Source organism: Nelumbo nucifera, chromosome 8 (assembly GCF_055504915.1).
Source record: "Nelumbo nucifera cultivar China Antique chromosome 8, China Antique-T2T, whole genome shotgun sequence".
Taxonomy (NCBI): Eukaryota; Viridiplantae; Streptophyta; class Magnoliopsida; order Proteales; family Nelumbonaceae; genus Nelumbo; species Nelumbo nucifera.
Genome location: NC_142656.1, coordinates 7,389,009 through 7,415,829, shown reverse-complemented (window position 1 = coordinate 7,415,829; position 26,821 = coordinate 7,389,009). Strand labels below are relative to the sequence as shown.

The 26,821-nt window shown below is 36.8% G+C and overlaps 1 long non-coding RNA gene and 2 pseudogenes across 3 annotated transcripts; all 3 read right to left on the bottom strand.

Moving 5' to 3' along the window:
• Positions 1-517: 517 nt before the first annotated feature.
• Positions 518-2,429, bottom strand: LOC148789593 (GDSL esterase/lipase At4g10955-like; annotated as a pseudogene).
• A 1,701-nt stretch (positions 2,430-4,130) lies between these two features.
• Positions 4,131-10,921, bottom strand: LOC148789592 (uncharacterized). Of its 2 annotated transcripts, none has more exons than XR_016079288.1 (4): positions 10,417-10,921; positions 9,637-9,826; positions 9,290-9,499; positions 4,131-4,834 (listed from the first exon to the last, which is right to left on the bottom strand). It is a non-coding gene; the product is annotated as an uncharacterized LOC148789592 (long non-coding RNA). The 2 variants fall into 2 exon arrangements; XR_016079289.1 differs by having other exon boundaries at positions 4,131-4,725; positions 10,417-10,917.
• An 8,349-nt stretch (positions 10,922-19,270) lies between these two features.
• Positions 19,271-20,873, bottom strand: LOC104588255 (leucine-rich repeat extensin-like protein 2 pseudogene; annotated as a pseudogene). The gene has a single exon (XR_016079245.1). The product of XR_016079245.1 is annotated as a leucine-rich repeat extensin-like protein 2 pseudogene (transcript).
• Between the last annotated feature and the right edge of the window lie 5,948 nt (positions 20,874-26,821).

Below are 26,821 nucleotides of genomic sequence, written 5' to 3'. Positions count from 1 at the left end.
AATTTAGGCTGGCGGTCCAGACCGCCAACTTAAGGAGCAGGCCATTTTTTTTTGCAAAACTAAAGCCGATGGTTCCAACCGCTGCCTAAAAGAGCAGGGTATTTTTTTCCAAAACCTACACCTGCAGTCCTTGGTGTCTACGCCGGCAGTCTTAAATTAGGTCATTAATGTCAACAATTCAATGCCAGTGGTTTACACCGCCAACACACATGTCAATTTCAAATCAAGCCGGCGGTCTGCTTTTACTTGTACCAGCAGTTTGTAATGCCGGTATTTATAATATATTTGAAAAATATTTATTTATTTATTTTTTACTTCACTGGCAGTTTAGGACCACTGGTATAATACAGGATGGCCGGAAATTCTGGCAAACCGCCGGTAGTGGCTTAATTTAATGGTCCAAATTGGTACCACCTTTACCGGAAGTTTTGAATGGTTGTTGTGGCGGTCAAGACTTTCCCTGGCGGTGGCTATACCAGGAAAGAAAGGCCGCTGGTAAACCGCAAGCTAAAATCAATGCTGGCGGTTATGATGTTTGTACCGGTGGTCACTGACCACCGGCAAAACCTGTTCTTTGTAGTGTATGCTCAAAGTACTGAACATACTCCGAACAGATGTCATCTGCAGGATTCAAAAACAGATATGCGACCCATGTAGACAAGGTAAGAAATGGATCTTCTGATGGAGAATTTTGGTTGTAACCCTTCACAGTCATAGAACGCCCTGCAGTGATCAAACTGCTTGCAATGTGGATCCCATTTTTCAATTTTTTTTATCTTTTATCCTCTCAATTGGAGCAGACAAGAATGGTAGAGTGAATAAAATCTGAATTGGAACATAGAAGAATGGTGGATTGATTAGAAATGATTTAAGAAAAGTGCCAATCTTTGCCATGTTCTTTCCAGCCAACATTGCTACAACAGATCCCAACAAATGACCTGTTATCTATACATTGAAATCGCCAACAGCAGTAACTGTGTCTTGGACAACTTCCATTGCAGTCTGAAATCGAGAGGTACAATGAAGTTCCTTCTGGATGAAGTGGAGGTCCAAACTGAGATCTTGTAGGAAGGATTCAGGCTTGGTAATGGTACCACGGAAAGCAACAACAAATCTTGGAGAACCCTGTGTTGAGTGGCCACAGTAGCAGAACTGGGGTTTGAATTCATATATAGCGTCAAAGATGGAGAACATTATCCACAAGGGGACAAATCAACTGGAAATGGAAAAATTCCCACCAAGTTGGAGCAAGATCTTCAACTGGCTCAGTTTTTAACAAATTTACCAAATGTAATTTTGTACCTGTCAAAGCACTACATTCTCAAACATGCATGCAAATCTTGCTCACACCAATGCAAGACTTAGTTAATTGTGGTTATTGCAAGGAATTTTTCACTCTCTCCCTCTCCCTTCTTTGCTTTTTTATGTATAGTTAGTTGCAGTCCATGAGGGTTTGTGCTCCAAGAAAAATCAACAGTATCACCTCCTCCCAATTAAAAATTCAGGCCAGAAAACAGTCTGTGAATGTTTAGAGCTCAGGTTCCTCTCCCAAAACCAAGATAAAAGACAGGAATTTTGTGACGTCTTCAGCTATAATGAGTAGAGGAGCACTTAGCTGTGTGGTCTTCTCCAACAGAGGAATTATGTCCTTTATTATTGAAATATTCTAATCAGTTACCAAGACATTTTCATTCCCAAATCCAATAATCATTTTTCTCAGGCTTTGTGACAAACTGTGTTGAAATGTAACCAAGATCAATGTGCAGACAAGTCTGAAAAACATCAAGGGAAAACGCCACATACATCATATAATTAACAAAGACAAATGGAGCTTAGAACCAGCTAAAAGATACAGATCCCCATTCCATCCGCCTCTACAATTGTCTCAAAGGATGATGAAGATTCAATGGATAAAACACCTTCTGGGCCAACCTTATCAGTTGCATGGCAATCATAGTCCCAGTGGTATCATTATTGCCAGCAGAGATGGAAGCAACAACTGAAGAAATAAAAATAAATATTTGGTATAAGAATGTACCAGGCAACATTAGAAAATGCAGAATAACTTGAAGAAATAAAAATGGCAATTACCTTTAATACCATCACGCCCCTTAACAGGCCTAGATTTCTTCTCCAACTTACCCACTAGGCCTTGGACTGTCTTATTATTTCCTCTCTTGATTGAGATAGGCTTTGCACCGAAAGTAACACTCAATCAGCCTAATTTGATAATTTCACGTGCAAGAACTGATGCGGTTGCTGACACCGGCAGAGTTATGAGTTCTACTTGCAAATTTCAACCCAGAATTAACAATGTCAACAAAGATATCATCCGTAGGCTCCAAATCTTCAATAGTTATAACATCCAACAATTTAGTTATGCCATTAAAGTTTGTTTCAATCACAACTAAAAGAAGCTCAGGATGCATCTCGATATCACCTTGAATAATACTTGAATAACATCAAGAAAAGAAGCATCAATTTGTCCAACTCAAATCCTGTTTATCAAGCACATTGCGTTTTAGAAAATAAATAATAATTAAAGATACATCATTTTCAAGGCATAGATTGACACCGAGTGTTCTTCCATGTGAATTGTTTTTCTTGTTGTTAGTTACAAAAACAAATTAAACCATCTATTTTGATGACAAATTGGTTACTAAATTAAAAACACAGAAAACAAGTTATTGGTAGTTTAAATGTTTGTTACCAAAACAGAGATAAAAATGAGTTCAAGAATTTCTGGTTTAAGAATCATGTTTTCAACTTTTCATATAATGATCTTTCATGAGCTCATCATCTTTCCTAAATCATACAATATCTGTACTCTAAAATTTGTTTTCGTTTTAAAAACCAACATTTTGATGATTTCAAAAAAATCTGAATGGATTCTTTTTTTGAAATAAAACAAACTTATTTTTACATCTCAAAACAAACGCATTATTCGAGAACAATCATGGGATCACTGATGATCCTTGTAGATCTTCAAACTGAGAAGTAAAAGGGAAAAAACAACATATCTGTTTCTTTGTGGTTTTAGGTTAAATTACACCCATTTGATGTTGATCCCAATTATCTAAATATAGCTCAGGGTAGTTGCTTTTTTAATGAACAAGTTATTAAGTAGGTTGTGAACTCCTTCTTTATGAAGCTGAAATTGGGTTGATTGCTATATATGATAATATTTGAAACTTGCAACAAAGAAAAGAACATCACATTGGCTAACACTCCCACAATAAATTATTCAGTTCAGCCACTTCAGTCTTTGCGTTCTAAAGCCCACTGTTCTTCTCAACTCAATTGATTTATTTGTGTCCAAATAATGCTGTTGAATAGAAGGATATCAAGAGGTTGATTCATAAGAATTCACCCAGGCAGTGATTTTGCAGAGAGAATTAATTTATTTGGCTATTGGAAATTTCCTAGATGAGGAAATTTGAGTAAAATCAAGAATAGAGGCTCCCTAATTGGGTCAAATAGGGAGCTTCCTCACTGCCACACATGGAAGCATAATGTGGCCAATTCCAACTGATCTGGGTGACCTTCTGGCATCAGTCGCCCATTCAACCCTACAACTTATATCAGCCTTCCACTGCACCAGTTGTATATTAAGGCTATGTTTGGTTTTAATAGAAAATAAGAGAGTAACAGAGAATTGAGACAAAGTTCTCTACAAACTTTGTGAAATTTCTTGAGAATGAATTTTCCCACAACTTTCTGTTTCTCTCTTATTTTTCCTTCAAACCAAAAACAAAAACAGTCTACATGTTTTAATATTTTAATACCAAACTTTTCCCCCAACGGGATTTCTAATCACCAGCTGGCAAGGGCTTTGGGTCTCAAATTTAATTAACCCATCAATGGAGGAAAAAATTATGAAAAGTCTCCTTAGTTAAAACAGTAGCTAAACAATTAAGTGACATAATCCATATGTTTGAGTGATCACACTCCTTTGAGAAAAGAGCTAAAATGAAATCCAAATGAATGGGGCCATTTTGAGGTGCCAGATCAACATTTTATATGAAAGATTCCTGATCATTCAGTCTTTTTGACCGACTGTGAAAGATAATTTGCATGTGTTAGGCTAAGCAAGTGTAAAAGATACTTTAAACCTTGTTTGCGACCTCCAATAATGAAACACAAACATTTTTTTTGATAATAGCCAAAGGGGCTACACAAGACGGGGGTAGCACGTCCCCACAGATCTCCAGACACAATTACAATAAGATCACAAGGAAGAGCTCTTGGATTGAATGTTGAAGAGTCATCCCCAAACTTCTGCGCTTCGCAGGCTAACCAGTCAGAGAATGACCTTGTTATCTTCTTGATTCCTGCTTAATTCAGAGTGCAGAGAAGCCTCATGTAGTCCTATGTATTTGCATCATATACAACTGGAGGGTTGCTCGTTGTCTAAGAGTTCTGTGATGGGTTTGATAGTGTTATCAAGTCAATCTGCTGTTGTCATCATGGCAGATCGAATGGCTGTTGGATTTCATTCAGGATGGACTGCTTTCATAAGTGCTGCCACTCCTACTGCATGAGGACAAGCCATGGAGGTTCCGTATAAGATGTTGAAGTTTCTAATCAACTTTGTTGATCCTTCGTTCACCACAAGACTTACTGAAAGCCAAGATGCAAGAACAAAGGAGTTGGGAGCCATGAGGTCAGACTTTAGAACGTGGTGGCAAATTGCAGACGGTCCTGAAAAGCAAATCTACAATGAACCTGAAAAGTAAATCTGCAACTTGATCAACATTCTTCAAGGAAAGCTTGAAGGACTTGCATTGTCTGTTTAACTTAGAGTCATAATTAGCCCATCCAATGCGTTGATTAGCTAGATCATAAACAAAAGCCCAAAAAAGAAGATTAGTTTTCTTCTCATTAGTCATGCTTACCAATTCACAGCTTTTAACTCTTGTACTAATTGAGGCAAATATACATGCAAGGTTACTGGTGTTGACAATGCATTTGCATCACTCAAAATGTAGTTGCCAATATCATGATTTTGTTTCAGACAGCAGAACTACTAGGCAACAGTTTGATCTTTCATAAAAATGGAAGAAAGTATTTCCAATGTCTAAAAGTAGAAAGATTTTAGAGAATCTAAGACAATTATTGATGGAAAAAAGATTGTTGGAGAAGTAAGAACTGGCATAACTAGCTAAACCTCAGAATGGACTTTCAATCAAATTTATCCTGATATAACTTGACTAGTCGCTACAGGTTATCTTTTATCTGTAGATAAAATAAACAAGTTCTTCTATATGTTAACAGTTGACACTTCTCTCATGGCCTATATTCCATGATATTGTAAGGGACCAATTAGTATGATTTGCATAATTGCATCTCAAACTACTTAAGATAGGCAATAGTTGAGATTTTCCCTGCAAACAATGTAGAGAGTGCATATATCTAAAAAGGCCATTATCCAATCACGGCCCCTGCTATATGGGGTCATGGGAGGGGTAGACTGGATAGTGCTAACTCCTAACATTTGGCATTTTCTTTTGCACAAAGTGACTGCTCTCACTCTCACGATATGAGAGTGGACATATCTCTCATCCAAAAATAGTATTCAGTAGGAACTTTTCAAGCAATTTACTTCTATTCAACTCATGCCTAACACTTCACTATGAGAAGTTGTTTATTAGATACGGTTGTTGCATAACTTAAGCCCACTTTCTAAAGGTTTTGGCAACTAAGATTCTACGTCATGGATAAATAGTGGATATACTTTTGGATGTTTTCTACATTGCAAATGCATTTATGAGATTCTTAGTTGCTATTTCTCCCTATTGGATATGGTGTCATGCCCTGATTTATTACAATGTATTCAAGAGTTTGTGAACACACTACACAGATTACATTTAAAAATGAGTTTAATAGTGACATTTTGTGTAGCCAAAAAGTGAAAAATTACCAACAAACCACAAATCATGAAATACAAAATTAGGAAAAACAAAAACTTAATTATACTTCACATTTACACAACCTCCAAGACCTAAAATTCAAGAGATCAGTAACGGGTGACGCAAAAAGAGTTAAGGGTAGAACAAAAAGGACATGGGTAGAAGTTGTAAGAACTGATTTAGGCACTAAAAATTTAACAATGGATAGGGATTTAACTTGAATGGATTGACGAAAAAGGATTCATGTAGCCAACCCCAGATAGCTAGGATAAGGCGTGGATGATAATGATGATGACAGATTAGGGATGATTATTTAAGACCTGGCCTGACTTGCAAATTTATGGATCCAAAAGGCCACATTTCTTCCAAGCCTAGCCTAGCTTCGACCTACATTAAGACCACAAAAAATGCAGATCTGTGATGTTTAGTTACATTAGGATAAACCTGATATTTGTTGTAACCTCAGAATGAACTTCCAGCTTGCAACCTTTAATATTGTAACCTCATAATGAACTTTGAGCCAAATTTTTAGCCCGATATAACTAATATGATCACAAATCTGTAAATTTAGAATTGTCTTGAGATACCCTACAGCTTGTTTATGATGTTTGGGCACACTAATTCAATATCTTAGCATTAATATAATAATAAAATATTATACAACTAAAAATAATATAATAATAATATATTAACAATAAATATTAATACACTGTTAACTAAATATTAATAAAATAATATGACTATAACAAAAAATTAATAAATTAAAAATAACAAAAAGATATTAATTATTAAATATAATAATAAAGTATAAACACAATATTACTAAAGTAATAAAAAACATTAATAATTAAATAAAAAAAATTCCAAAAGTTATATTAAGATAAAATAATAAAATAAGAGTATATTATAAATATAAGTCGTAATAAAACATTTATGAAAAATCCATAAAATAATAATACTATAATCAAAATAATAATAAATTAATAATAAAAAAGCAAAGGTATTAATTCATTAATTAATAATCATAATAATATTTAAGTACAATATAAGATGTTAAGATATATAATTAAAGTAATAATAAATACTAACATTATTTCTTAAATAATACTAAATTAATTTTAAAATGATAAACAATAATAATGGAATATTATTAAACTAATAAGAAAATGACAATAAAATAATAATTACGAATAAAATACTCATAAATTAATGATAAATACTAAGGTATTAATTATGAAAAACTAATAAAATCATAACAATGTACTAATAAAATAATTATATATTCATAAAATAATCATAAATATTAAAATATTGAAGTCTAATGTGTGCCCAAACATAACAGACAAGTTGTAGGATTTCTCAAGACAATTCTAAATCTTCTGAACTGCAATCACATCAGTTATATCAGGATAAAAATTTGGTTGAAAGTTCATTCTGAGGTTACAATTAAAGGTTGCAAGCTGAAAGTTCATTCTGAGGTTACAACTAATAACAGGTTTATCCTAACATAGCTAAACATCACAGATCTGCACTTTTTTGTAGTCTTAATGTAGGTCGAAGCTAGGCTAGGCCTGGAAGAAATGTGGCTTTTTGGGTCCACAAATTTGCAAGCCAGGCAAGCGAGGCTAGGTTATAAACAATCATCCCTAATATGTCATCATCATCACCATTCATGCCTTATCCTAACTATATGGGGTTAGCTACACGAATCCTTTTTCACCAATCCATTCAATTTAAAGCCATATCCACCGCTAAATTATTAGTGCTTAAATCATTTCTTACTACTAATACCCTTGTCCTTTTGGTCTACTCCTAGTTCTTCTTATGTCACCCGTCAAAGATCTCTTGAATTTTAGCTCTTAGAGGCTATATAAATGTGAAGTATAACCGAGTTTTTTTATTTTTCCTAATTTTGTATTTCATGATTTGTGCTTTGTTGGTAATTCTCCACTTTCTTGGCTACACAAAATGTCATTGTTAAACTCATTTTCAAATGTAATCTGTGTAGCGTACACAAACTCCTAAATACATTACAACAAATCGGGGCATGACACTATATCTAATAGAGAGAAATAACAAAGAAGAATTTCATAAATGCATTTGCAATGTAGACAACATTAAAATATCTCCACTATTTATCCACTACATAGAAGCTTAGTTCCCAAAACCTTCAAAAAGCGGGCATAACTTATGCAACAACCATATCTAATAAACAACTTCCCACAATGAAGTGTTAGGTATGGGTTGGATAGAAGTAAACTGCTTGAAAAATGAAAAGTTCCCTTAATACTATTTCTGGATGAGAGATATGTGCACTCTCGTATGGTGAGAGTAAGAGCAGCCACTTTGTGCAAAAGAAAGTGCTAAAGGTTAGGAGTTAGCACTATCCGATCTACCCCTCCCAAGACCCCAGATAGCAGGGGCCACAATTGGATAATGGCCTTTTTAGATATGTGCACCCTCCACATTGTTTGTAGGGAAATCTCAACTACTGTCTATCTTGAGTAGTTTGAGATGCAATTATGCAAATCACAATAATTGGCCCTAACTCAACTCTCGAGCACCGTAACCTGAACCCGACCCCAACCCCGACCCAATAGAGTTTAACCCGACTCGACCTGTAGCATTTCAAATGTATTTTTTAACATGTTTTGGAGACATAAAAAACATTAATTTAAGTTAGGAAGTTGTTTTATACATTCTAAGGTGTTACTTTTTCCATTTTAAAAAAGAAGAAAATCAAAATCAACATGTAAATAAAATATAAACACTAAGTCTATATAGTTAGAAGTCAAAAAACTGCAAGAATACTTGGCATATATGTAGGTATCATGACCCAACGGAGTGGGCTAGTCAAAACCCGAACCCGAACCTAACTCGGGTCAAAGAATCAAAACCCTAACCCGGCCCAAAAGCCGAATACACCTGACCTAACCCAACCCTATAGGGTCGGGTCACGTCGGGTTTACCATTTAACTCGACCCATTGTCATCCTTTGTTAACCTATATAAGAACTTCCTCATTTTGTTAATTATATTTAATTTCTTAGTTTTACATGTCATCAAGAATAACAGTTTAATAGGCGATTAATTTAAGCAAAATAATGCTTTCATGTATACATCATTATTATCAATAGTAAAACCTTTTTAGAATGAACTTCATGACAAAGATATAGGTACATACATATCTAGGCATGTATACAAATATATACAGAATATATTTACATATCTAAATAAAAACATATGTTTATAGTGTATGTTAGAAGCCACAAGGATATGCACACATGACATAAATGCAAAGGTTAGCATATAACCAGTACTCATTCTCTACATTATGGACTAGAGCATACAATGGAGAAACATTCAAGTTAGGATTCAAACCCCATAAAATGGTCATCCCTTGGTCCTGAACTCTATGGAAGCCAATGCACCAAAATTCTTGCCCCATCCTGGGAGAAATGTCAAAAATTTGAATTGAAACTTTTTGGTGGCAGTTGTGAAACGACGGACAGTCCGTGCTGCCCAAACCCAAAAATCCCATCATCAGCTCTGTCTGGCTTGGTCAAGTCTCCGGACTGATAGTTGCTACATCTGTTTCAAGAACAAATCTCTATCATGTAAGTTCCAACAAACATAATATTATCCCCACCACCCAAGTCATACAAAAGAACCTATCTGATACATGCCTACCAAAAATTACGGTAGGCAAAGATTTTGTAACCAAATACCTCCTGGGAACTGTGTCAAAGAATAACATATCATGTACAATAATAACCCGATGTCCCACTTCCATCACCATACTAAAAGGAGTAACCACACTGGGAATTCTGAGCAGTGCAGCCACCATCTAAAGTTTGAACCGCCAAATTACATATTTCATCTGGATGAGGTGGCAGCATCAAAGTAATTCAAAGCAATCTACAAAAATGTAACAGTCTTGGTAAGGATTACATCTGCAAAAATATCACTGGAAATGAAAGAAGAGGAGGGAGGGGAAAAAAAAAAAGAAAGAAAGAAAGCTTTAGATTTAGATTCAGGCTGTTATATTTGGGGCAACCACGGCATTGCAGGTGATCGACAAGACATCACTTCCGGTGCCAATTTGAACATAATTCTTTTGCAGGAGAGTTTTAAAGAAAAAAGAACTACAATAAATCCCCACCCAGTAGAGTTTTAAAGAGACCAAAAACCGACGAAGATAAACAAATCAATATCTTCAAAAACCCATCTATGAAGCATCAAAAGAGAAAGAAGGGTATAGACCCACATAACTGTCAATTTACAAACGAAAGAACGTCAGAACATCAAGAATCATCTAATCCAGAACCATTAAACAAAGAAAAGGAAAACAGTAAAGAAACAAAGAATATCAAGAACCCATCAATATATATTATAAAACGAGTAGGTAAAAGAACACAAACAAAACCCCGAAGCCAAATGCCATCCTCAATTGAACCCAGAGCTTAAAATCAACCAAGGAGCAAAAAAATAAAGAAAGAAAAAATTACCCGACGGTGTAAGGATTGTAAGCACTCTCGACGGGAAAATCGACGATCCCACCTTGCATGATTCGGCGGTGCACCGGAAAGGCTCTTTCGAGGTTCAGAAATCGACAAAACACCACCGCTCGTAGGAAGACGGCGCCCAAAACCATGATCAGAAACCCGGCATTTCGTTTTGATTTCCCGACAACAAGAAAAAAACAAACGGATCTTATACTATAAATCCAGACAACTCAGAGACGATCGAGGTGTGTGTCTTCTCGGAAGAATAGAGTGTGCGTGAGAGAGAAAGAGAGAGAAAGGAAGAAACAGTGTGGAGATTAGCAAAGGGCCCAAGCAGAAAAATCAAGAACAGAGAATAAAAAGAGTTCCATGAGACGAGACGTTGACAACGGCCACCAACAAAATCACATTTATGTATGTTTTCTTCCTTCACTTCCACCTTCTGAAGCTTCTAAAGTCTAAACTAACGACGAGTGCGTACAACGCACTCCCCAGTTTCGGCTTATGATGATTGATGGTAACAGTTTCGGCTTATCCAATTTATTTATAAGAGATACATGGAATCATTCCTATCTTCGAGTCCAATGGTTGATATTCTCGTTCTTCGAATCCAATGGTTGACATTCTAGTGCTTAAATGATGATGGTCTCACCACGCACGTGGTAACAGCCCGGGTTCTCGCACCGCCCATTTTAACACCTCTCTACTTCTTCTTCTGACACGTGGCCTATGCATTTTAAGGCGATTGGAATAACTAATCAAGTCTAATGGAATTCAAATCGCACCGCCCATCTTGTAAGTACAGTTTTGTGGCTTTTTGCAGGGTGAAAAACTGTAAATTACTTAAGCCTCTTATTTGTTTTAACCCTTGCAAAAACTGCCCTTGACCTTTCAAATAAGTATGCAAACACACCCCTTTGTTAAATTCCCTAATGTAAAATAATGGATAATGTTGACATAGTGCTTTAAACTTTTTAAAATCTCAATTTTACCCATGAGGAGTTTTATTGAGATGAAGATTTAGTAGATTACCCTCAAAATCTTTTTAACCCAATTTTACCTCTGAGAATTTTATTGATAACACCTTTTGATTTTATTACTTGATTTATTCATTTTAGTGAATATTTTGACTAATTTTATTATTTGTCATTGATATTTTATTAATAGCACAATAATTAGTTTTATTAAATTAACAATTTTATTTACATTTTTATTTTTATTAAATTAATTATTTTATATGTTTTGAAATGCATACTTTTTCTATCTTGTTGGTCATAAGGGCATAGTGGTAATTGTAACATCTCTCTTACATGAAATTTAATAAAAGGAGTATGCTTGCGTATTTACTTGAAAGATAAAGGGAGGTTTTGCAAAGGTCAAAAGGGATGTTGAAATAATTGTTACATAATCCGGTGAAGTTTTAAGTAATTTACCCAATTACCCTGTTTTGTGTTATAATTTATAAACAATTACCACTATGTAGAACCAAGGTTTTCTAACCGCCATTGATTCGGGCAATCGATTGTTCGGCCCAGGAACCATCCAAGCAACCAGTTCTGTTTTGCCCAAAAACCGGTTTTTAGCAAAAAACCATTGAAAAAGACAACAACCTATTGACTTGGGTGATCGAATTACCGTTTTTATTTATTTTTAATTTGTTTGTTAGAACGAACCATCCATTTGAACTAGATGACAGGATGGTTGAACCGTTGACCCAGAAACCTATGGCTAGAACGATTCCATTTCCGGGTCATTCTTTAAGATGTTGTGTAGAACACTAGAATGTATGATATATTCAACTAGATCAACTACCTTGACTAGGGTATGCAATTCTACGTACAAAATGTCATAATCAAAGTTAATTGAAGGTGGATATATAAAATTCTAGGAATAAATGAAAAATTAAATGCAGCTGGTAAACTAATCATGAAACAACCTGTCAACCTATAATGAACGAGAAGGATTTAAAAGCAAAAAAACAATGAAAATTCAAATAATATTTAAGCTATCTGAACATAATAGTTTCTAACAGGGTTTTCAAAATTGGATCGGATTGGACGGATGGTTCGGAAAAACTGAGAATCGGTTAGGTGATTAGTTCTATTTTGCCCCAAAACTGTTTTGGTTAACACTGATTTGGTTAACAAACCACTGACCAGAGGTCAAATTAAACCATCAACCCAGACAACAGTTTTTTCTCCTTTTTTTTATTTTTTGATTTTTTTTGTCAGTGTGCGCTGTCCATTCAGACTGAACGGTTGAACTGTTCAACCCAGGAACCAGACCCTAGAATGGTTCCCTGCCCGGTTTGATTTTAAAACCCTTGGTCTCTAATTACTTAGAAAATAAGGGATGAAGGGATTAATTTATATAGAAATGAAAATAGAAATACCAAAACATAATTGTGGTTAGGGGTGCCAATGGACAATGTTCGGATTGGGCTACATCCAAATCAAATCAATTTGAACAGATTGGACAAACCAATTAGACAAATTGAATTAGACCTGTTCAGACTTAATGGTCCAATATATTTATTAGATTGGATAGGACCTGGTCCATTTGTAATGGGTTTATATTGGACTGAGTCAGACTGAACGGTGTGTAGCTGTTGCACATGCAACTAACTTGTCGAGCTATTCTCATGATGGTGGTGTACATTGCATGGGGCATGCATTAGTAGAACGTGGCATCTTTTGTTTGCAAGGGTGGCTATCATGCAAGGCTCCAGTAAGTTCTAACTTGCCAAGTGTCTGTTGTGAATGGTCAATGTTCTAACACTGTTGCCCTTCACCGAAGTCTGGCTACATCGGCGATGGTGACCTGCCAGAAACTACTACAAGCATATCACAATTATGCTCGACACAAGGGTGTTTATGGCCACTGGACCCATCCTCAGAATCTTTATCTGAACCTTGCTCGCTGTGGCGAACTTTGCAAACTCCTAGAGAATTTGATCTGACTGGTGAGTATGCCGGCAAGTTGAGTTGGCTTTTAGGCCGAAATTCAGCTCTGAGCTATTCTCCAAGATAATCTATTGTATGGCTATGGCCTTCAAGAAAACTCTTGTAGTCCGATATAGAATGGTCTAGCCATTTGCAATTACTCCAAACATGTCTTATTAGTCCACAGTTAGCACAGATCCCGGGGAGCTGCTCATAACAAAAACGGAGCCATACTAGCAAGAAAACAAACCCTACCATCTTCACCCGTACCTTTGGGAATCATATGGATTTGCCTTTTCAACTGTTCCTGTCTGTGAGTCGCTCCATTCTTCTAGAAGGATCCAGCTCGAACGAAAAAAACCAGGGTCCTCCCTCTAATGCAATAAGATGGTCGCTATAATTTATAAATGAAAATTCGAGGTTGCCTCCTTCCAATAAACGAATGGTCACTACTCCCGATGTTTTCCACTGTAAACGAACATAGTTGGCCAGAGTCTCCTCATTAACTTGTTGACGCAGAAAGATGCGTCCTTTTAACATCAACCCAATAACATGCTCCACACCTCCTCGATGTTCAAAACTGGGGGGTTGTTCATCTACCCCTACATTAACTGTATGTGCAAAGAAGGATTCTATATCTTTTGTGTCATGTGCAATAACTGGCATGCTGGCGACTTCTTTACCTTTTGATGTCATCCTCAATAAAAGCAAGACCTCACGTGAAGAAGATGGTTGTATCCACGCCCCAATGGGATCCCTGTGGGGACATGGGTTCAAGAAATGGTACAGGGAAACAGAGAGACTAGAAGGAAAGGGGAATCTTTTTTAAGCTAGAAGACAAATGGAAGGGGTAACAATATTGATGGTGGGTAGAAGACAAATGGGAGGTAAGGAGTTTGTAGTAGAAGAAGTAAGAGGGTGGTGTGAAGCTTAGGTTCGGAGAAGGGTATGCATGGGTGTAGGGAAGGGTTAGGGGAGAAGCTTACCGCTGAAAGAAGATGTTACAGATGCTAAGTTGACGCTCACTTGCCTGCATTTGGTCGTAAAGGAAGAAGATGATACAGACGCTAGGTCGCTTACTTTTGACAATTTGCCTTGGATCATGAATGTCCCACACAATCTTAGCTTGTAAAATAATATATTATAGAATAGTATTATCTAATATTAGTATCAGAATATATTATCGCGAAACCAGAAATCACTGCCCACTATTTCACCAAAACTGGTGGTTTGGGAACCATTGATCTTCTCATAGGGAAAAGAAGACGTGGCAGATCCAAAAGTTATCATTTGGATTTGCCAACTAACACTCCTTGGGCGGTTCGCAATTGTCAAGTTTCCGACTTCCTGAGATGTTGTTAACCAAAACCACGACGACACTGCCAACTCCACCTCAACCTCAGCCGCATTGCTCAATACCTATAACCCCACAAAGAGAAAGCCACTCATCAAATCTAGGTTTATTGAGCACAACTGATGTTGTTGTATCCACGTCCCCGATGTCTCTCTGTGGCGGTGACCAGTTCATCACCGACAATTATAACAACCTATCATTGTTATCTCCAACTCCCTTGCTCCATTAGGTACGCCTCACTTTCCTTCTTATTTTTTACACAGCACTATTCCTAATCTTATCCCTCTCAGCATTGTTGTTTAATACTATGAAGTTCATTTCTTGGAACATTAGAGGAGCCAGTGATAACAAAAAATTCGTGAGCTAAAAAAGCTAGTCAAACAAGAAAAGTCGGATTCGTTGTTCCTAATAGAGACCAAACTAGGTGGGCTAAAAATTTATTCGTTGGCAAAGAAACTAAAATGTAATAAATTTTATTTTCCGTGAAGCATCAGGGTTCTCTGGTGGTCTCCTCTGTGGTTGGTTGGATTCAATTTCAGTTGACATCCTTTAGGTCGTCAGTATCCATTTGATCCGTCTCCAAGTCTCGAACCACCCACCCAACAATCCTTGCCAATTATTACTATTCTATGGCCACCCTACCCAACATCTAGCTTCACCTCACACAATCACAAGAGCTCACCAACTTACCTTGCCTTCTCATAGGAGACCTCAACGATGTATATAAAATGGATGATCACAAATCCTTCAGAAACAGCAAACCTTACCTTTCTAAACACTTGAACAATTTTGTACACAAATTTGGCCTAATTGACTTCGACTTTGTTATCAAAAGGGCTTGAAAGGCTGGACCGGGCCCTAGCTACCCCCTCATGGTGTCAATTATTTCCAAATACCAATAACCACCTCGGATCATGGAGCTATTGTCTTAAACACCTCACCATCTACCCCATGTAGGAAACCACAATTTCATTTTCTACCCTTCTGGGTAGAACACCCCGCTTGTAAGCAAATTATCTCTAACTCTTGGAATCAACCCATTCATGGCTCCCCTGCTCATCAATTCATCAGCAAGCTCAAAACTTGCAAAATTGCCCTCAAACAATGGAATAAAAGTCATTTTGGCTTAGTTTAGGATCATATTCGAAACATAGCCGAGCAAATCTCAGCCATGCATATGAGGGTCCCAAATGATGCAAATCTCAGCTTCAGTCATTGTTAAAAGCAATATAACTATTGGCTCTTGAAAGAAGAACAACTCTGGAGAGTAAAGTAAAGAGAATTGTGTGTCAAAGAAGGTGACAGAAAAACTAAATTCTTTCACCATAAGGCAAATTTCAAAAATGCCAAAAACAATATCGGATGGTTGAAATGTGATGATGGGTCTTGAACCTCAAGTCGTACACATATAGTCCAATTCAATTATTTAAGCGTACACTTTTAGAGGTGGGAGGGCAGCAAGAAGACTTTGACCCTGAACTTCTAAACAACATTCCCCTAACCAACCCTTTCTATACATCATCAGGACTCCCTGCTGGCTCCCCTACTCTCGAAGAGTTAACCGGTGTGGTCAAGCAACTTAACCCGATGGTTTCACCCCTCTCTTCTATCAATATTACTGGGAACTGATTGAACAAGACATTCACGCAGCTGTACTCAAAATCTTTAATATAGAATCCCTACCAAAAGAAATAACAATACCAATTTGGTTTTTGTTCCCAAGAATAATAAACCAATAGACACATCAAGTTACCGCCCCATCATTATAACGAAGTGGATGGTAGCAAGACTACAACCTATACTTCAGGAGATAATATCTCCTTACCAATTGGGATTTCTCAAAGGTAAACAAATCTCAGATAACATTCTGTTAGTAAAGGAGATGAAGTCCCAATAAAGAGGCAAAAGATATATTGCTATCAAACTAAACTTGTCAAAGGCATTTGATCGTATGGGCTGGTCCTTTTTGTATCATGTGCTTAAAAAGATGAATTTCCGAGAAAAATGGTGTAATATGTTATACCAGTGCATGTCCCCTGCATCCTACTCCATCAAATTAGCCGGTGAGTCACATGATCACACTTCAAGTTGAAACGGGGAGTAAGACAAGGTGACCCTATCTAGGCATGGAAGTCCTTTCTCAACTACTAAACATAGCCTCATCAGTGGGACAACTGGAAGGAGTACAGATTAGTCGTAATAGCTCACCCATTACCCATCTCCTTTTTGCTGATGCTTGTATCCTTTTCTGCAAAGCAAGTTAAGTCCCTTGTCAGTTACTAAAATCCTTCGAAGTTATGTTCTGACAAAAGATAATCATGCCAAGTCCAACATATTTTTTAGTAGAAATGTTCCCCGTCGCACTGAAGGATTTTCTCTCGTATGTTGCACATTAACAAATCACTGGTTGGCACGAAGTACCTAGGCACCCAAGTTGGTTTAAATTCCCGCCACCTTTCATCTCCAAACTTTTATCAAAAGCAGGAAGAACCACCCTAGTCAAATCAGTGCTGCAATCCATCCCGATTTATTCTATGTCTCCCCCAAGTTGTAGGCTCTCAGATTGATAAGATGACTAGTACATTTTGGTGGGGTAACTCAAAAAAAAATCCAAAACACACGGTCTCCTGGAATAAGATCTGTCGTCCAAAGATGCAAGCTAGTTTGGGATTCAAATCCTTCATAGTCATAAACAAAGCCATGTTTAGTAAGCAAGTTTGGAGGCTGCTAACAAACTCTAATGGGATTTGGAGCATGCAAGTCAAAGCTAAATACTTCCCACACTCCTCTCTCTTTGCTATCAAAGAAGGTCACCATAGCTCCCCATGGTGGCAGCAAGCCACCAACTGGTCAGTAAATTTCAACCAAATCTGTTGTGGGCTGTTAAAGATGGAAGCTCCATTTCAGTAGTGGCAAATCCATGGATTCCCATGCTACCAGGTCACATTCCGCATCTGAAGGAATTAGTAAGCGAGGCTCAATCACGAAACCTGAAGGTTTCAAACTTGATAAACATTGATGGATCATGGGATATGTCAAAGCTACACCAATTCTTTCATGATCACACTATCCGACACATCCCTCACATCAATCCAGAACCAAGTCTCTCTTCAAATTTTCTAATTTGGAAGCACAATGCCACATGTATCTTCTCCATAAAGTCAGCCTATCAGCATCTTAGCTCATTAGAGGGTTCCCCTTCAAATGCCTTCTTTGATTGGAAGCTTCTCTAGAAACTCAACGTTCCTCATAGATTCCAGGTATTTCTCTGGAAATTGTTGTGGGATGGCTTGCTCACTAAAAGTAAATGTGCAGCTTGGCTAAGGGAGATAGAGAGGACTTGCACCTTCTGCAGCCTCCATGAAGAAACAGTACACCACTTATTTTTCCAATGTACCTTCGCTCGTGCAATCTGGTGTGAAGCCCAAATTGGTTTAAACCCAGCACACATTCAAAACCAGCCCATACATGTCACCATTAAGGATTGGTTCTAAAACTTAAATACACACCATGTTAAATCACAGGCGGTTCGAAGTCTATGCTACTTCAGCATTATTGGTTACCACATATGGAAGGCACGAAATAAACGTATATTTGACAATGTTGAGCAGGATCCAAAGCAAGTGATCAATTCATCTCTCCAATTTACTCTAGAAGAGACCCCAAATCGATCACAACTTCAAGATAGTCTGAGCTGCTTTCCTAGAAATAATGTTCCAACACTTTTTATTGATGGCTCTTTTGATCCAAATACAGGTCATACAGGACGAGGGTTCGTCTTCCAATTTCCCGGCAAGCGACTTACCATTGCAAAAGGCGCTCCCTGTTGGGCGATCAACAGTTACGATGCTGAAATAAGAGTGCTATTAGGAGGATTAAGGGAAGCCCGAGCAAATGATATCAGAGATTTATGGGTATTTTCTGACAACAAAACTTTGATTGACCTTGCGACGAATGGAACAATATCTACTCGGACGGAACAGTTGCATAGAAATCACCTTAAAAGACTAATCAGAATCTATATATTTGATGCATATCTATAGACAGGACAATCGTATGGCCCATCTTTTTGCTTATATTTCATGTAAGGGACAATTAAAGTATCCTTTTCAGTTTGAATGATAATCTTTATTTACAAAAAAAAAAATGGCAAATTGTCAAAGGCAATGTTATCCAAGTAACTTCTTAATTTTGTGCTAAAATATGTTTGGAGGGAAGACCACCTGTGAAAATCAAAGAGGTATTTTTGGAATTCAAAGGTGTATTTAGATGCTTAAAGCAAAAGACCACTAGAGAGAGAGAGACCCAAATAGGAAATAATAGATTGGATATCATAGCAAACTCTTACTTTTTAGCTTTTGGCCTTTTGCTAACACGATGATTCTCATCTCGAATAGGCAACTGACAACCTATTTAGTGGGTGTTTGGCAATATGTATGATTTTGAGTTTTTAAAACAAAATTAAAACTCCATATCGGCAAAAGCATATTGTTCTTGCTGATTTTTGTTTTGAAAAACAAAATCATACGTATTGGCCAAATACTGAATTCTTGAAAGAAACTAAATGCAGGAACTCAGTCTATTTTCCTCACAAAATGAGACAGATGACACAAGGACTCTGTTACACAGAGGATCAATGATTCTTTTTCTTTCATCTCATGGATAGGAAATTGGAGTATTCAACTTGTGAGACGAAGGACCTACATTGAACCACAGATCAATGGTGTTGCTGAAGGGATCCTCAGACAATTCAACCCACCTCCAGGTATCACAGAACACTCTGGTTGAGGCCTCTGCATATTCCTACCTGGAATGCAGTTTTCTGAAAAGCTAAACCCCACATTCCTGAAAACCAATTTGTTGCATTCCTGGCTAAATCCAGAAAAGAAATTGTACGAAACAGAGAGATTAAGAAGGCTTCTCAGAGAACAAACCAGGTCGGGAAGTGTCCCAGATAGCTTGTTATGAGCAAGATTGAGAACCTCAATTTCATTCAAGCAAGATAATGAATCAGGCAAATGACCCGTCAGTGAATTGAAGCTCACGTCCATGACTTCCATTTGTGTCAAAAATCCAACACCCTCGGGGACGCAACCTGTTAACTCGTTATTTAGGAACAACACTTCCTTTAATGAAGGACCCATGTAGCCAAAACTGGGCGGAATTCTTCCGCTCAAGTTGTTATTTGCTAAGTTTATCACAGAAGCTGGCGAATTTCCTAAATTTTGAGGAATCTGGCCCTCAAACCGGTTGTTGTTGAGAAAGATAGCATCCAATCTCTTGCTGAAAAGCTCTTCCGGTATGGGTCCTGAGAAAAGGTTAAATCTCAGGTCCAAGTAAATGAGGTTTGGAATGAGAAGAGTAACTGTCGGGAAGCGGCCAGAGAAGTTGTTGTTACTGAGGTCCAGCTCTGTGAGAGATAAAAGATTCGCAAAGGAATCAGGAACTGTGCCTGTGAATCTGTTACTGTTGAGGTGAAGGAGGGAGAGGTCTGAGAGGAGTGAGATTTCCTTGACTAGAGTGCCTTGGAGGTTGGCATGGTTGAGATCTATTCCTGCAATAACAAGGTCTGATGGTCCGGGTATTTCTTCTTGAGAATCTACACAAAATACCCCTTTATAAGAACACACATTGGTGCCCACCCAACTGTTTAGTATGCCTGATGGGTCATCTGTTATTGCAGATTTCCAGGCTTGAAGTGCTGTGTAAGCATCTCTTAGCCTTGAATTTGAGGACCCATATCCATATGGTGGGATGCGAGGGTTGATTCCTCCACCAACCCAAACAGCTCCACCACCACCGCCACCACCACCGCCACCGCCACCGCCACCACTCCTTGTGCCTATACCAACACCAAAAGCACCTTCCGCTGAAGCCATTTGGAGGAGGAGAAGAACCAGAAACCAGTCCATGTTGAAGAAGAAGAAAACTGGGTATTCAAGAGCGATTAGCTAGCATGGTTCTAGTTCTAGAAAAGGTGTCAAAAATGGTGCGGTTGAAGGGTGTTGATTGTTGAATGTCTACCCTCTTATACTTCACGATGGCTGATCAACAGGAAACAAGAGTGCAGGATTATCAGTTTAATTGAGCTATATCAACAGCTTAATCCACAATTCTATATATATGAGCTTGCACGCACAAATGCCTGAGTCCTGAGACACTCGCACTCATTGACACAAGACATATATAGGGCGTGTTTGGTAAAAACGTGACGCCTGCACAACCTATATCCCTCCACGCTCCACGAAATTTAATATTATTCATGGTTTCCAATACAAGACTGAGAGTACTGAGATAAAGCTTTTAAAATGTAGCGCATAAAAATTGAATTGAAATCAAATTATAAAAAACCGAAATAACCGAAATCAAAATTTTCGGTTCAGTTTTCGATTATTTCTGTTAAAATCAAATTTTAATAATATATATTCTATTATATATATTATAACATATGATGTATATTATATATTATGAAATTAGATTTTATTTTATTATATATTAATATATAAATATATAATATATTATATCTTATATCTTATATATTATATATTATGTATAATAATGGAAACGTCAGTTAATTCGGTTATCGAATTTTAAATTCTAAAAAACAAAATCAAAAACCAAATTAATCGAACCGATTTAACCAAAAACCGAAATTTTTTATTCATTTTTTTTTGTTTTAACCGAATAATGCCCACACCTATAGATATATATTATTCTAGGTGATGTTTGGCGGTCTTGTTAGGTCTTTTAATCTGCAAAAGCTCAAAAGACTAAAAAGACTAAAAATAACTTTTCCAACTGTTTTTAATAGTCTAGTGAATGAAACAATCTTAATCTTTAAAGACAAGATCCCAAAAGCTTAATGCATCTTTTTATTTATTAGACTGTTGAAAAATCTACTTATAAAAACTTTCCAAACAACCCCCTATTTAACCAAAATATGGTAGAACGGTAGAATACATCTGCAACAATGTCCAAACTTCAAAGTTATTTACTGATTTAGATGGCTTTAAACGCAAAATTAAAATGTGTGGGCAATACAACAGTTAGGAACTAAAATCTTGTTATGTTAAACAAAAAGTGGCACCGAGCAATTAATTGCATATTGATTTATCAAAGATAATTATGTTCATCCAAATAAATACTGTTGTTGTTAATTGAGAAGCTGTTTGGTATCATTGTCGTTTCCTTGAGCAACAGTGTCATTAGTGCCATATTGGAAAAAACGGTACTCCAGGAAATGAACATTTGTTTGGAACCTCTTTTCCATAAAAAATGTGTTCTAAGCCATGCCTCGGAAATTGGAAAACCATGGCTTGGAGCAATGTTAAATTTGGCATTTCCTGTCGTTGCTGCTCGTTGCTACCAACAAGGCAGTGATGTGGCACTGGATAATGGGTACCAGAGCTGAGAAAACGGTGATGCAACTGCATCATCAATGTCAAACATATACTTAGTGTCTAATTGGCATTAATGCCATTGCTCTAGAAAATGATAACACATCAGCACCACATCAGAAAAAACGGTACTCCAGAAAATACCTGTTTATTTGAAATTGATTTTCCATAAAAAATGGTGCTCCAAGCCATTGCTGCCAACAAGGATATAAGGTGACAGTGACAAAAACATGATGTGGCACCGGAGGACTACTACATTAATAGCATTAATCTCTACCGCGTTGGGGCTCTTTATGGAGGACTCGGTTGCTTCTTGAGATTTAAGACTCCTTCCCTGTGTGGCTGAGTTTCTCTGACTTTCTGATTATACGTAATAGGGGTGATTGCTGACTCCAATATCTGTCCAGCGGCCAGTTTTCATGGGTTGTCATTTGTCACTGTCTACTACTGGATTCCATTTGGAATTTGGCCGGAGTGGAGTGTGGGATCTTTTAATGTAGTCCTCTCTTTTTCCTTCTCTTTCGTTTTGTTCGACTATTTTTATTATGGAAAAGATCAGAAAAACGTCTAACCAGTCAATTATAACTATAAACGTGGTAGCAATTAGGTGTTATTTTGAAATTTTTACAATATTATGTCTTTTCCATATCATAGATTTCTCCCTTTTTTTTTAAATTTCAAAGGGTAATGAGTTGGGGTTCTTGAGAGTAAGGGTTAGGATTATATTGGGGATGCTTGGGATCAATGTGTTTCATGACCGTGAGTCTTGATTTACAAGTGATTTGTTTCATCTGTTTTTTTTTTTTTTTTTGAGAAATACAAAAAAGACGGAATGCAGGTTGATTAGACATTTAAAGTGATTTGGCTTAATATTATAACATATTTATAATGATAATTGTGTGACATTTCAAAAAGTAATTAGCTTTTTCAAATTTTAATGTACCATGTCACCAAGGTGATGCAAGATCACCCAGGTGATTTAAGAAACAAAAATCTGGTGTTTCAAGAAACCCTTCCTTTTCTGAATTTCAAAGCTAATTATTATAAAAATGTTTTTTTTTTTTTAAACAGGGCTACCAAAATACTGTTTTTTTACCAATTCCATTTATTAGCTGATGTGGCACACATGACACCTCAACAGAAACGGAACGGTTGTGAAACGCACCAGTCCCAAACGTCCTTGATTGGAGCTCACAACAGCCTTTTTGTCAAACTCAGAAAGTGCTCCTCACGCCAATCCTACAGCACATTGTAGCCATACATCAATATATTCTCATTTAGGCTGCATTTGTTTGCAATACAAATGTATTCTATGATTCGGATTTGTGCGCATTTGTTTGTCATACAAAAGTGCAATGACTAAGAAGGAAAAATTTTAGGGAGAATGACAGTTCAACCCAGGGTCAGAATTTGTAGGTCCAAAGTAATGTTGGGGTAGGTGTCAGTTCGAAATTAATGTTAATTCACGGGAAAGTATTAGTACATAGAGTGTGAATTATTGACATTTTGAATATTTATAACTTTGCAGTGGAAATGAGAAATAACATTAGACCTATCCGCACTTTTTCCAAAATTTTATTTTCTTACAGTTTTGCATTGCGAGGAGAGTTCATTGTACCGCATCCATTTAATGCATACAAAATTGTATTTTTGAATCTCAGTCAAAAAGGATTGCTTTACTCATTAAGTGAGAGGGAGAGAGAGTGAGAGAGAAAAAGAGCCTGCAGTACAGCCTTTCAAGGGCAAAATGGGTTTGAACCATTTGCATCCATATACCGAAGAGAAGGTATACATGTAGAGCAAATATTTGCGTTTGCTTCGGAAACAAATGCAGCCTTACAGGGAGATGTTCCCAAATGCATGGCTGCAATGTGATGTGGGGTTGTGTTGGAAGCGCTCTGTTGGTAGCAAAATCAAAATCCCTTTTCTGAACCTGTGTATCCTATTGCCCTTTACCAAGTTACATTGAAGTCATCTCAAATTAGCTCCATTTTATATCAAAATGAACATTTTTCCACTTCATGATTTCATGGACTGAAATCTAGGACTGGAATGAATTTGGAAAGGGGTTATCTGAATATAATCTGATAAGAATTTGAGATATCCGAATTTGATTTGATGCCTAATGATATAATTGAATCTCCGATCGATTCAATTCTATACATGTATAATCAGCATATAAGATCAAGTGATGTCCAAATTCAAACCCCTTAATAAATACATCATATTTTTAGATCCAATCTAATCCGAAATTTGTAGCACTACTGAAATTTTTCCATCGTGTCCGAATATTTGTATGAACACCCACTCCCAATCTCCAACCCATAAACTTTTCCCATGTTCTTACCCAAGAGACACAATTGCCATGTATTTGGAACATTTTTCCATTGGATATTCTCGATGTACGCATATAGTAAGTATCCCGTGGATAAGGGATGTGGGGAAATTTTGTGGGAAAGAGATATAAGTACATGAATAAAAAGAGTTCGGATCTCTTGCCCATGAGAACTCTGTCTACATTTATCATGGCCATATATGGAGAACATCTCATCCTCTGCATAGTATTATACAGGGGAGATGTTCCCAATTCACAAGGGGTAGTATATGGGATGCTCGATTCATTTAAGGGAGTCTGGCTCCCAACGTTTTTCAAACTCTATTAAATTGCCCACCATTGTAATGCTTTTATTAACTGTTAATGGCTCTGTTTTGAATACCATGTTTAATGCTTCTACCCACCTACACTTATCCATGACAGCCTGCTTGGTTGGTAGATGCCTGGATTTGATGTAAATTGAATCTGAAATTAGTTGGTGTAATGGTAAAAGTAAAACCCAAGGCTGTCAAGTGTGAGAATTTAAAGTAACCACAATATAGTATACAATGTTTTCCAAAATGACTTGTATGAATCTTGAACTTATGACTTTATTGTAATGGTGTAAATACAACGTTATTTTTCAATTTATTTTTGGAAAAATTTTAATTTAGTACCCTGAACTTTGGGGTAATGTCAAATTAGTATCCAAACATTCAAACATCTCACTGCAGTATCTAAACTTTCAAAAAGTGTTAAATTGGTCCCTGCCATTAACCGACCGTTAATTATTTGTTGAAAATGTCAAAATTACTCTTCAAAAGAAGATATTGTTCATTGTCTTCTACCTTGAGACTGAACCAATTATTTTCAAAGAGAAATAGAGAAAAAACATGAAATATGATAGAGGGAAACAATAAATGAAAGCAAAGAGTTAACTAAACAACAATGTGTTTCAAATCTAATGGTAGAAGACAATGACTTCATTAGTTTAGAATCTCAAACACCTCAACTAGTTCAGTCTCAAGGTAGAAGACAATGAACAATGTCTTCTTTTGAATGATAATTTTGACATTTTTAACACTTTTTGAAAATTTAAATACTGCAGTGACTCATTTAAAAGTTCGGATACTAAATTAACACTACCCACAAAGTGCAATGTACTAAAGTGAAATTTTCCCTTTTTTTTCTGGGTAATATAGACATTAGATTGGATTGGGGTGGACCCATACTTGATCCAATTAAAAGATGATGGAATTGCCTTGATCATATTCGATTCAAATTCAATTTGGACAAGCAAATACCATTTATTGCTCTAATGAGGCATAGCTGAAATTACCAAAAGAAAAGAAATTGAAAAAAAAAAACATTATGTGCCCAGAAATTGCCACACTATGGGTGGAATGACAAACAAGTTAAAAGCTTGATTTCCAAATATGGCCACCACAATTGTTTGTGGTTTCTTCCTGGGTTGATGTAACATGCCATAGAAAATAAGCATATCCCCACCTAATATTGGAATGAAGTCATGAACATCTACGATTCTAACAGTGGACAGCTAAATCGCACTTGGTCTTGAGCTTAGAGAGAGAGAGAGAAATGTAAGAATTTTGATAGTAGTGGGAGTGTAGGGATGTGCTTAGTGTGATTGCTTTGTCAAATACATAAACCATGTGGTCGCACTCCCAAATGAGAGGCCTGCTTTGTATTACTTTTCTTTGGGAGCACTCAAATAGTTGTCTCCTTGCAAATGGGTTGACAGCCCTTAATTTGTGTGAAAATGACTCTCAACTGCCTTTAAGGAGTGAGGTGAGGATGCCCTCACTCTCCTTCATTCATTTTCTATTGAAAATAAAAAAAGGAGAAAGTAAAATTTTGATAATCTCATCACATCAAATTTGTGTACACAGCCAAAGGAGTCTTCACATGCATGTGTTAGGTGAAGGAGTCCTAAGGAGCCCTTTCTTCCCTTTTTTATATTTTGACCCATGAGTGCTGTGTTACATGCAGGGTGAAGGACATTAATGGTGTCCCCCACTTGTGTATACTGTACAATATCATGATGACTCCACCTTCCTTAGTCCTCATACAGTTAGTAGCTACAACTACAAAATTCCCCCACCAGATTTAAGATTATATTATTTGTTTCCTTTTTCAATTAGTAAATTAACATTTAAAACGAAATAGCAAGAACCAAAAAATAAAAGTAATTAATCGATGTTGAAACTAAAAAGGACCATGAGATGTCTTAATCCAGTGCTTAATATTCTGTCATTATTTAGATTTCCAAGCTTGAACCAGTGCTTTGAAGCCTCGGGTTTCCTAACTTGTACTCTAAAATGTAGAAACGAATCAGAAGTAAAGTGGGGGCCCATGAAGGTCCTTGGGGCTGCAGTTGCAC